General features: G+C 48.6%; 1 non-coding gene across 1 annotated transcript; it reads left to right on the top strand.

Annotated features, from left to right (window-relative positions):
- Window positions 1–8,911: 8,911 nt before the first annotated feature.
- On the top strand, window positions 8,912–8,984 carry Trnav-aac (transfer RNA valine (anticodon AAC)). Its single transcript has one exon. It is a non-coding gene; the product is annotated as a tRNA-Val (tRNA).
- Window positions 8,985–10,461: the final 1,477 nt, after the last annotated feature.

Genomic DNA, 10,461 nt, shown 5'->3' with positions numbered 1-10,461 from the left:
CTTTCAATTATGAAGAAACGCTCGTGAGCCGGTATAACGCTTCGCTCGACCAAGAGAAAGGAACGTCCTAATCGATGAGAACATTAACCCTTAAACAAAGAGAAGTTAGACGTTGAATGGCGAATCCGGACGAAAGATGGATAACGACTTCGAAATATTCGTCAGATTCGTTAACGTATCTCGAAGCAAGGGAATCGCGGATAGTTGACAGCCACTTGCGTCGCGCCCTCGAGAAGCCGAGATGCTGGACAAATCGCCGGAGAGTGGAAACGGCAGATCGTTCGAAGATCCAGACGCTGAAGATAACGCTGGAAAACACGCGACGAAACAGCGCGAAGGACGATATAATACGAAAGAAAGAGGAGGAAAAGGGAAAGTTATCCTTTCTTGGTCGATTCGACGACACAGCGAAATAGGAACACGTTGATCGGCGTAATGCTTCTCGCGGCAGTCAGCTTTAGCCGTGTCACCAGCAAACTTTCGCTTCGCCAACTGTTGCTGAACAGTGGTATAACGTTTCTGGTATAATTCCGCAACGATTCCGTTCTTCAGAGAGAGAGAGGGAGAGAGAGAGAGAGAGAGAGTTAAGCTCCGTCTGCGTTTGTGCAACGCATCGTTCGTTCGATCGTCGAATAATTACAGGTAAGCTTTTGAGCGAAAGGAACGACGAGTCGATTCGTCGAAGCGACAGCCTCTTGTTTAACTCGCTCGTCGCGCGGCTCGATCGAACTTCTGCGGCAAGTATTTCGCGCATTAGACGAGCGCTTTTCAACCAGCCAGAGATCTCCCCTCGTCCCCACGATTCGACCGTACCGGTGAAACTTGGCGAAAGTTTCGCGCTTTCTCCGTCGTTGCTCTTCGATGGAACGCTCGTTTTCGCGACTTCGCCCTTGTTTCCGAGAAACGTTTCGCGAAAATCGCACGAGAAAAAGCACGAGCTCGAATTCGGAGTAGATCTCGGTTGTAAAGGACGCAGATTCTTGAACGCTGACCGCCCGTTAAGCTGCGCCGATCTTGAGAAAGTGGTGCAACGATCCGCGTTTTTTCGGAATCTGGCGATATTAAAATTGCGAATAAACGCCGATTTCGTGGGCACTCGTAAGAAGAGATATATCAGCTTGTGTCAAATAGCCGCGATATTAAAGGGAGCGGGATGAAAGCGCAAGAGGATTACGCGTATTGTGCACGGTGTCAGAGATAAATGACAACGAATGCTCGGCGCGTGTCGGGGATTATAATGGGTCTGCGTTTGGCATCCATAGAGACGAGTCTAGTTCGTACGAATATTTGAAAAAGGAAGGAAGAAAAACAGAAAAAAACAAAACAAGAGAAAAAATGATGTACACGTTAACGAGACTGTGAAACGATGTCGTTTGCGATGCAGACGACGATATAGACTGGGCCGCGTTCGAGAGCACTCTGGGTATTTACCGGAGTCGATAAACCGACCTTACTTAGTAAAAATTTCATTGCGTTCGGGAAGGAAGAGGACGGAGGACAGGAATACCACCAGCAACGTCCTTCTAAAACGGCAATTCCCAGTCGCTATCTATAGAACGCGGACGATAGATACACCGGTCTTCTAAGAATAGCGACGGTTTATACTCGAACACGATGTTCGCGATTACCTTGATTCTCGCGCCAATTTAGAGACAACTTTGCAACTGGTCGGCTAATCGCGCGTATACGGGGTTTGTTCGGTTGCAAGACGAAGCCAATTACGATACGTCTTAGCCTATGGTTACGTAAAGTATAATCCTTTTAATCAGCGTGTAAAATTCCTCGGAGTTTTCCAATAATTGCATCGATGTACCCTGATACCTACTTATGCCTATACGCGTAGAGTTCGACGGCTGTTTCAACACGAATCTGTTTCGTTAGGCGTCAACTTTCGTTCAAATTCTTCGACGGTAACGACCGACCGGCTTTTTCGAAATCGCTCGTAGCAAGAATCTGCGGATTCCAAAGTCCGCGAAACGAACCCAGCTGCGGAACGAAGGGAACGTTTGCGACGCGAAGATTCGCGGAACGTTCGTCAAACGCTTTAAACGTCGGTAAAGTTGACCGCCAAATTGAACGAAACGAAAGAAAAAGAGAGAGGAAGACGGGAGAACGGTGTTTGGCGCGACTTTGCTCGAAACGAAGTAAAATTAGGAGGAACGAAGCAAACGCGAGACCATGGCTAGACGAAGCGAAACGGGTTAATTAAAATCTGTCTGAAATTTCCGATGATAAATTCGTGCTTCCCAGAGCGTATGCCCGAAAGAGGACTCGGATATAAATTTCGATTTAAGGGACGCGGTCTGGCCGCTTTTAATAACGGGCCAAGCCGTGGCTGTAACTTTCCTAATTACTCCAACCGGACTACCGCTTCTTCGTCCTTCTTACGGACAGAACGCCACGCTTTTCCTAGACAACGAACCGTGTCTTTAAAGGCGTTTCGTTGCGACTTTCAGATTCCTTCTTCCGCGATTTACCACTCCGAAGCTACGAAGCTAGAAATTTCGACGTGTATTTAATCACCTTTCGGAGGATACTGCTCTTCTTCGCGTTTTCCCATAAATCAAGACGCACGCGTATCCCTCAAAGAGATACCTTCTATATTTTGCTTAATATCCTTCCGAATTTAACAACCGAACGGCAATTTCGTTAGTTATAAAATAAATAAATATAATAAAAGTAGAAATAAAATAAAAATCTAATCAACAAACTGCCATTTAGTCGACAATGCGTCGAAAACCGGTATAAAGCGTATACTCGAGGCGTATTCGTTTATTCACCGCGTACCACAGTGGCAAATCCAGCGAGACAGCGAAGCATAAGCGAACTTTCTGTTTTCCCATAGATCGCGCGATAAGCTTTTTTCCAGTGAGAAGAAAGCGGTTGCATCGACCTTAAGCCCTTTTACCACCCAGATAGGGCTACGCTTTCTTTCGCTAAATCGTACGAACTTTGTTCGCAGTGCGTACATTGTCCGCTCGACGAAATACGAAGAAGAAGATTCTGTAGAGGGAAAGGCGACGAAGCTCGGTCTCGATGAAACTCGAATCAAGGATATCACGGTTTTATCCCTATTTACGTTATATCGTGGGAAAATATGGCGGACGGTGGTTAGATTACGTGCTTCGTCTCTAACGAGATTACCGGGCGAAGCTCGCGTGACAGCGTCGGCATCCTCTTAAATTCGCCTACACGCGAAAAGCGATATAAAGACGTTAGAGAAGATTTTCAGCGCGCGTTCATTATGTCGCGGACAAGCCACGAAATTCAAATACCAGGCCTTCGTAAACGCGGACACGCGTACGTTCGGAATCGTAAAAGTCGTCGTAAACCGTTCGTCTTTACGGCTCGACGCGGTACCTCGCGGTTCCGCTACCTAAGAAACGTCGTCAACGCGGCTGCATCTTTCCACCGGAAGGAGATAAAACGCGAGGAGCGACAAGCACGAGCTTCGATGCAAATTCGAAACGTGATCGCTTTTCGCGAAAGCTCGCGATCTCGGCGTTAAATCGGTTCGACTTCGAAATAGATAAAAGATGGGAATAGAACGCTGTGAAAGACGCGTAGGCTCGGTCGGTTCGAACGAACGCGTACGTTCTTCCGGTTTTCTTCGATGGGACGAGAGTCGCGACGATGAAGCGATAAAACGGTGGATAGGCGGTTCTCGGAAATGCGTAATAACGCGATTATCGCAACAGCTTTATCGAGGGTAAAGTCCTTAGCGTTTACGAAGCGTGGTGGGTCGACGGGGGTACGACGAGAGGTCGAGCGCGTGCATAATGCGGCCGGTGACCAATAGGTCGAAGCGTCGCGCGAGATTGCAATGAACGGCGAACGATGAACGAGCGTCGCGTTACCGCGAGGTGATCGAGGCGAAAACGGAAATGCGTTTATTGACGAGCGGCAGGCACTCGAGGAAAATGATTGTTCGACAGGGGAACAATGATAATTCCGCTCGGACGCGGCGACTGGCAGCGAATAAAGCGAAAGCCTGACAGAATCGCCCTCGGCCTGCCTTTCTGCCTTCCTGCCCGCCATTATGCTCGTGTCGATCGAGTGGAAATTAATGGCAATGACGATAATTGCCTCTATAAACGTACCGTGTCCACGATAAAATCCTCGTTACGATCCAGCGACGGCTATTCTGCCGAGAAAAGAGCATTTCATTTACGATGAAATTTTATGCGCGATCGGTTCCCATCGTGTCTACCCGCTGTACGATGAAACGTCCAGCTGTATCGCCTTCGCAAACTGCCGTGAAAATTGCTCCGGCACGCGACAGCTACGTAACTCGCAGCTCGTAAGCGCACGATCCGAACGCAGATTCGGTTCGTCGAAAACGCTGTTCGTTAAAACGCTGGCTTACGAACTTGAAACTGTCGTTGCGTTTTTCACAGCGTCGAAGAAGGAGCAAATACGATGTCTGTACGCGATCTTTTTGTCTCTACGATCGTCTGATCGATCGTATCGAAGGCTACGACTACGGTGGCAACCGTAACGCCGCTTTCTCCAACGAAACTCGAAAATTACGCGACAGAATCGTCGACGCCAACTTGGATCGCGATAACGAAACGAGCGTTATCGGCTAATCGGTCGTTCCTGTTTCGCCGAATCGACGAGTCCCCTCTATTAACCTGTAGAGTAACCGTAAATACGGCACAAATTTCCTCGTTACACCTTTGTCGTTGCGAACGGCTTTCGTTTCGTCGATTATTCCGCCCAGCGCCATTGCGAGCGGGGAATTTTTGCATTTCGATCACGTAAAGGAGCGCCATTATTAACGAGGGCCGTTCGAATGCACGCAACAACGCGGAGATCGATCGGCGCGGTGCCGCGAATTTGTTATTTTATTAATGCGTGTTTATTCCGGTCAATCGAGAATATCAATTATCTTCTGGAATATCTGTCGCGCGTTGCATTATTATTCAAATTCTTCGAGCGCACGGAAGCGCGTGGAGAACTTTGCTAAAAAATCGCCACCGTCGCCATTATCCTCGCTGCCAAGAAAAATAAATACCGTTCGAGGAAAAACATTCTGCTCCTTCGAAACGAGTCTCGGCCGCTCAAATATTTGCCGATAAAAACGGACGAAACGCATTCCGCGGTTCTCGCCTCCACTCATCCTCCCTCGTACCCTCGCCGATGCGATACACCGATATATCCTTGTAAATTACGCACTCGGTTTACAGCGAAGCGTGGTTCTGTCGAGTACTTGTCTCGCGCGGTTGAACAACGCGTTAACGCGGAAACGCGATACCCACGGTTGTTGCTTCGACGCCAATACCTGTTTACGGAATCTTACGATACCGTGTCTTTTCACGCGGTATGTTAATACGGCCGACAGCAACGTTTCTACTTTTGCGTGAAAATTTACAACGTATAAGGATGATTAAAATCGATGATGGAATCGACGTGAAATCAAACGGAATCCGACGTGAGATTACGCGGCAGGTTACAGAAAGCGAGTACGTCCTTAAAGTTCGATCGACGCAACCACGCGATACACCGCGTTTCTCCCTTTGGTCGTTCAAGCAAATTCCCATAAGCTTTGTATTTACGTGACTATGTTCAACGAAGGTGAAGTTTACGCCACCGCTGCTGACGCGTCTTCGACACGTTGCAGACGAGAATTTCTCCTTGATAGAAAAACGCGTAGATTCGCCAACTTTTGATAATCCCTTTGATCGCCGCTAAATCGACTAGGATCGATTCTTAATACCAACGACTGTCGCTCGTAAAACCAACGATTATAAAAGCAACGCGAAGAAAATCGCGAGAGTCGATCGATCTCGTCCTTGGTGGTTAATCGGATTTTTTCGAAAGGTAGAAACCACAGTCCGAAACCACCGAAAAAGTTTCTCCGCGAGCTTTCGAGTCGCGCGTGGGAATCGATAAACGGCAACCGATGTACTCGTTGAAATGCAACGCGGCACTTTTTTTGCGTCAGATCGAGGTACACCTTTCCTTCTCCTCTTGCCTTTTTCGGCTCTCTACCCTTACGATTTTGTTTTCAACTCCGACAAACTCGCCACCAGTCGCTTATTTCGGTTCGTACTTTGCTCGGAATGCACGAACGCACGAGAGAAGAACAAAGAGAAAGGGGAAAGATTCGTTTCTTATAGATTCAACGAAATCGTTGATTTATCGGGATACGTCCGGTGGGACGATAAATTTACGGAAACGAAGGGACTTGACGCGAACCGCTTTTTCATCCGTACACGCACGAACGAAGAGACTCGAAGCGAGCGAACGCGAAGGTACATCCGCGAGACAGTTTTGCCGCGATGTACGTGCATTGTAACCACGCACATACGTCTATTTCTGTCCTGACCCGATTCCTTTTCGGCCGCTTCTCTCGTTCGTTGACGTCAGAATCTCGAATCATCTTGGTGAATCGAAGGCGGGTTCGTTCATCGTTGACCGAAATTTCATCTTGACCTTTAACCGCTCGAGCCCGTGGTCCAAAATTTGCTACATCTCGCTGTAATAACTTCGCTGTGGTAAATGCGCGTGCGTATTATCGGCGACACTGCAACATCCTCGTCGTCGGGTTTGCAGGTCAGAAACCGTGCTTACTTTTAACGAGTCGCGCTACGGTTCCATCGGTATATCGGCGTGTCCCAACGAAAAAGAGGAGAAAAAGAAAGAAAAAAAAAAAACGGGAGAGAATATAAAACACGATCGATCGACGGTAGGGTGGAAATTGTTTGGTAGAAAGCCGCGAGGCAACATCGAACGATTCTAGGAAATTCCTGGTTGCGCGACAAATTCATTAGGGAAAGTGGCGCGACCGATTAATTAATTAAGCAAAACCGTTTGCATTGACCCGCGTGCGCTCGGTTGCCGCAGCGTTGCGTTAATCAATATTTTAATGCAGCTACGAGGAAACAGTCGCCGCAAATATGCGTCCGTTTTAATGCATCGCCGGTCGGAGAGAATTATGTCGTAACCGAAGCCGATTTACGTTATAAATTTTCCGTTGATTGCCGCGCGCCAGTTTCGCCCTTCCTCGGCCGCCCTTCTATTAGAAACCGGGCCGATACCGCACTCGTAAAACGACAAAACGGCCACGGCGACCCGACTCGCTGGAACTCGCGTTCGTTCGCTCTCGCGGCACTCACTTCGGCCAGAGAACATCGAGCGATAATTTCACGCGTCTGAATTATTTGCCGCTCGGCGAACAGGGAGAACGCGAAGTAACAAATTCGCGTGTAAATCGTCGCGCCGTTCATTTTTACCGCCACTTTGTTATCGACGCGAGACCAGCAGCCTTTGCGAAATCCTGTCTCGATGATTTCTCGTTTATTTTTCATTTCGATAATTTCCGCTCGAATCGATCTCCGCGGGAAAAACCAGCGCGAGCGAAACGAAGCGAGTACCGAAAGTTCTCGATAAACGGTATCGCGCTATCTGAACGTCCGAAAGGAGTTGAAAGGAGCCTCGAACGAACGATTGTCGCGTCGAATAAGATCGAGCGGAGATCCTTTCGTTAAGCGTAATTAGCGGAAGAAATGGTAACGCGAAGAAACGTAAACGCGTTCACGAACGTTGCTCCGTGATTGATATTTCCAAGGAACGTTGACTCACCGACCGATTTAACTTCGTTAAACAAACAAAAACTTGAGAATACTTTCGTTCCAGCGGAATGATAAATTTCGAAGCTGGTAATAAATTTTCGCGAGTGGCAAGCGTCCTCTCGTAACCAGGTCATCGTCATTTTTCAAAAGCTCTCATCTCGGCCATCCCCTGTCAGCCGTTCTCGAAGGAACGTAATAATCTTTACGTAATAAGCTTTGCTCCGGATCTTTTCGTTTCTATTACCCTCGCGACGTCGAGGAAACCTCCGACGGTCGTTGCGACCCAGCTCCTCGTTCCGAAAAGGAAGAAGATTATCGATCGAATCTCAATTTCGAAACATTGCGAAAGTTCGCTGCGATCGTCGAAAATCGATTTTCTGACGCTCGGATTTTTCCCGATGATTCGAACGACTTGGCCAAACGAGTCCTCGGGGTAGCGCTCGGGCTACCAGTTCGCAGCCCCGTCATCCTTCGATTAGCTTCGGTGGATCGAATCGACGACCGACTGACAGCCAATCCGCGAACCCGGTTCCTAACGATAAGACAAAAGTTTCGATTAAACCGTGAATATTTAAAGGCAAGCGAGAGAAGCGTGTATCGAAGCGCAGCCGCCGACTAACGTCGAATCTGGCCAAATCAAGCCGAGCTATACCGATCCCCTCGATACCAGACAGATCACGCGAGTTTGTCGTACAATTTGCAAGGTTCGTAACCTGCAACTTGTAAAATTCCGTAATGTTAGTTTAATTATACGAGAGGTCTCGAGTTGGATTACTTTTTGCGGTAATTACGCAACGTTTACGGAAAAGGTATACGGCACCGAGCAATGGTCGCGGAATGAATTAAACGAGCCATGCTATCGACTCCTATTAACCTCTATCCTGCAATACGTACCAGTTCTCTGTTTCGTTGAACATTTTTCGACACTTTCTGAAAGCGTGGCCAGAGATCGGATGGCTTTGCTCTCTCTCTCTCTCTCTGCTTTATTTTCTATCCGAAATTAGATATTATCCGGCTGGTGCGTGACGGGTAAGCACGTAGGTGGGCCATACACGCGTGTGCATTATTGCGCGGTCGTGTGTGTTATTGCGCTTTGTTATCAGATACGGAAACGACGCTCGTGACATTTCAATTTCATGCGACATAAAATACCCCCGCGACCGCATTTACTGCTTACACCCACTCGTACACCGACTCCTACACGGATAGACGGCATAGGCGCGCGTTTCGCTCTTATTATCCGCTTCGTTAAAGCAACGTTCCACGATCAACGAAAGGAAGCATCGGGTTAAATTCAAGCTGAGATTCCTAAAGATCTCTTCTGTAGTCAACCAGTTTCCGTGGTGTAGTGGTTATCACATCCGCCTAACACGCGGAAGGTCCCCGGTTCGATCCCGGGCGGAAACATTTTTTTTTTTTCCAAAAGATTTCGTCGTTATTGATAAATTCCACTAACGTTGTTTGCCACGTGTATGCGTTTCGCGAATAACGGTGATATTTTTTGTTCGTCCGACGCGAATGTAAAATGTATAAACAAAGGATACTCTTGACGCGCGGAGTTCGAGCCGGCGATCGTCCTATATTTCCCAGTTTCCTTTTGCATTTTTAAAACGATAGTGTTCTTCGAATTCGATATAAAGGTATCCGTCCGATGTTATCAATTACAAATTCGAGCGATCGCCTCTCCGATCGCAAAACGAGAAAATTGAAACGAGACGATGAGAAACGCGCAACAGCGAGCCGAGAGAATCGCTCGAGCGACGCGCGCTACTCGATTAAGCGCGAATTAGCGATCGCGGCGCGCGAAAGTGCATACATTATGCAGCAGCCTTGGTGTAACGATCGCGTAAACCGGACACTGCGGAGTACGGGAGACAGCTATCGGGCCCTGGTGTTAAACTTTGATCCAGGTTGGCAGGCTCGGGCGTCGCGGTCGTTCGACACCGGTTCGATCGTGCCGAAAATCGAGCAACTGGCCTCGATATCGAAGTTTGCGATGATCGTGTCGCTTCTCTGCGACGCCGAAGTGCGCGTTATCCGCGTTTGGTAAGCGGTAGACGCGAGCATCGTGGTAGAGAAATCTGCAGGGAAGAATCGAACGAGCGGAGAACAGGTAGAGGCGTGGGGTTCGCTGTCGAACCGTGAACTTCTAGTACTCCTTTTATCGACGATAGGAGTGGCAATACGGCCTAGCCTCGTCGCTTCTTCCGACCTCCGACCTCCGTTCTTCGTTTTTCGCGATTTCTCTTTTATTTCGCGGCATCGCTACGAGTTTTACGACAGTCTCGCTACCCTTTTTCCACGGTTGTGTCGGCTCTCTTTCTCTCCGACGGCAACGGCGCTTTTGTCGTGCTCGCGTTTGTCGCTCGTGCACCGTTCACAATGCACCGCTGCGGAATAAGAGGAAGGCTGCACGCGACGCTCGTTTCTGCCTCTCTAGATAGTCGTGGCCGAGCCAACGAATTAACGCAATCGTTATGCGGCAACAGAGAGACTGGACATTGTTTTCTCCGCCCTCGTCTCTGCCCTGTCTCCTCGATCCTTGCCGCGCCTCGCCCATGGCATGGCCGGCTCTTTCATTCTCTCCCTCTCTCTCTCTCTCTCTCTGTCATTCTTCTTTGTTGTTCGTCGGTATATTTTCGCGCAACGAAATTGTCGCGCGGCACCGTTCGATATCGACGCGTTCGTGCGCGAGTGATTTCGTTAATTATCCGCTCTTATGGCCGATGTTCGGCCGTCCCCTCGTCGGGAAAAATCGTTTCACGAATTCGATCGCTACCCCGTAAACGGAACGAGAAGGTACTCGAGATCGATAAGCCCGATCCAGATTGGTCGCTCGTCCGAGTCCGGAAACGGGAAACAAGAAAGCGAGCGGTACGACGTT

Source organism: Bombus affinis, chromosome 5 (genome assembly GCF_024516045.1).
Source record: "Bombus affinis isolate iyBomAffi1 chromosome 5, iyBomAffi1.2, whole genome shotgun sequence".
Taxonomy (NCBI): Eukaryota; Metazoa; Arthropoda; class Insecta; order Hymenoptera; family Apidae; genus Bombus; species Bombus affinis.
This window is presented reverse-complemented; position numbering and strand designations above follow the sequence as displayed.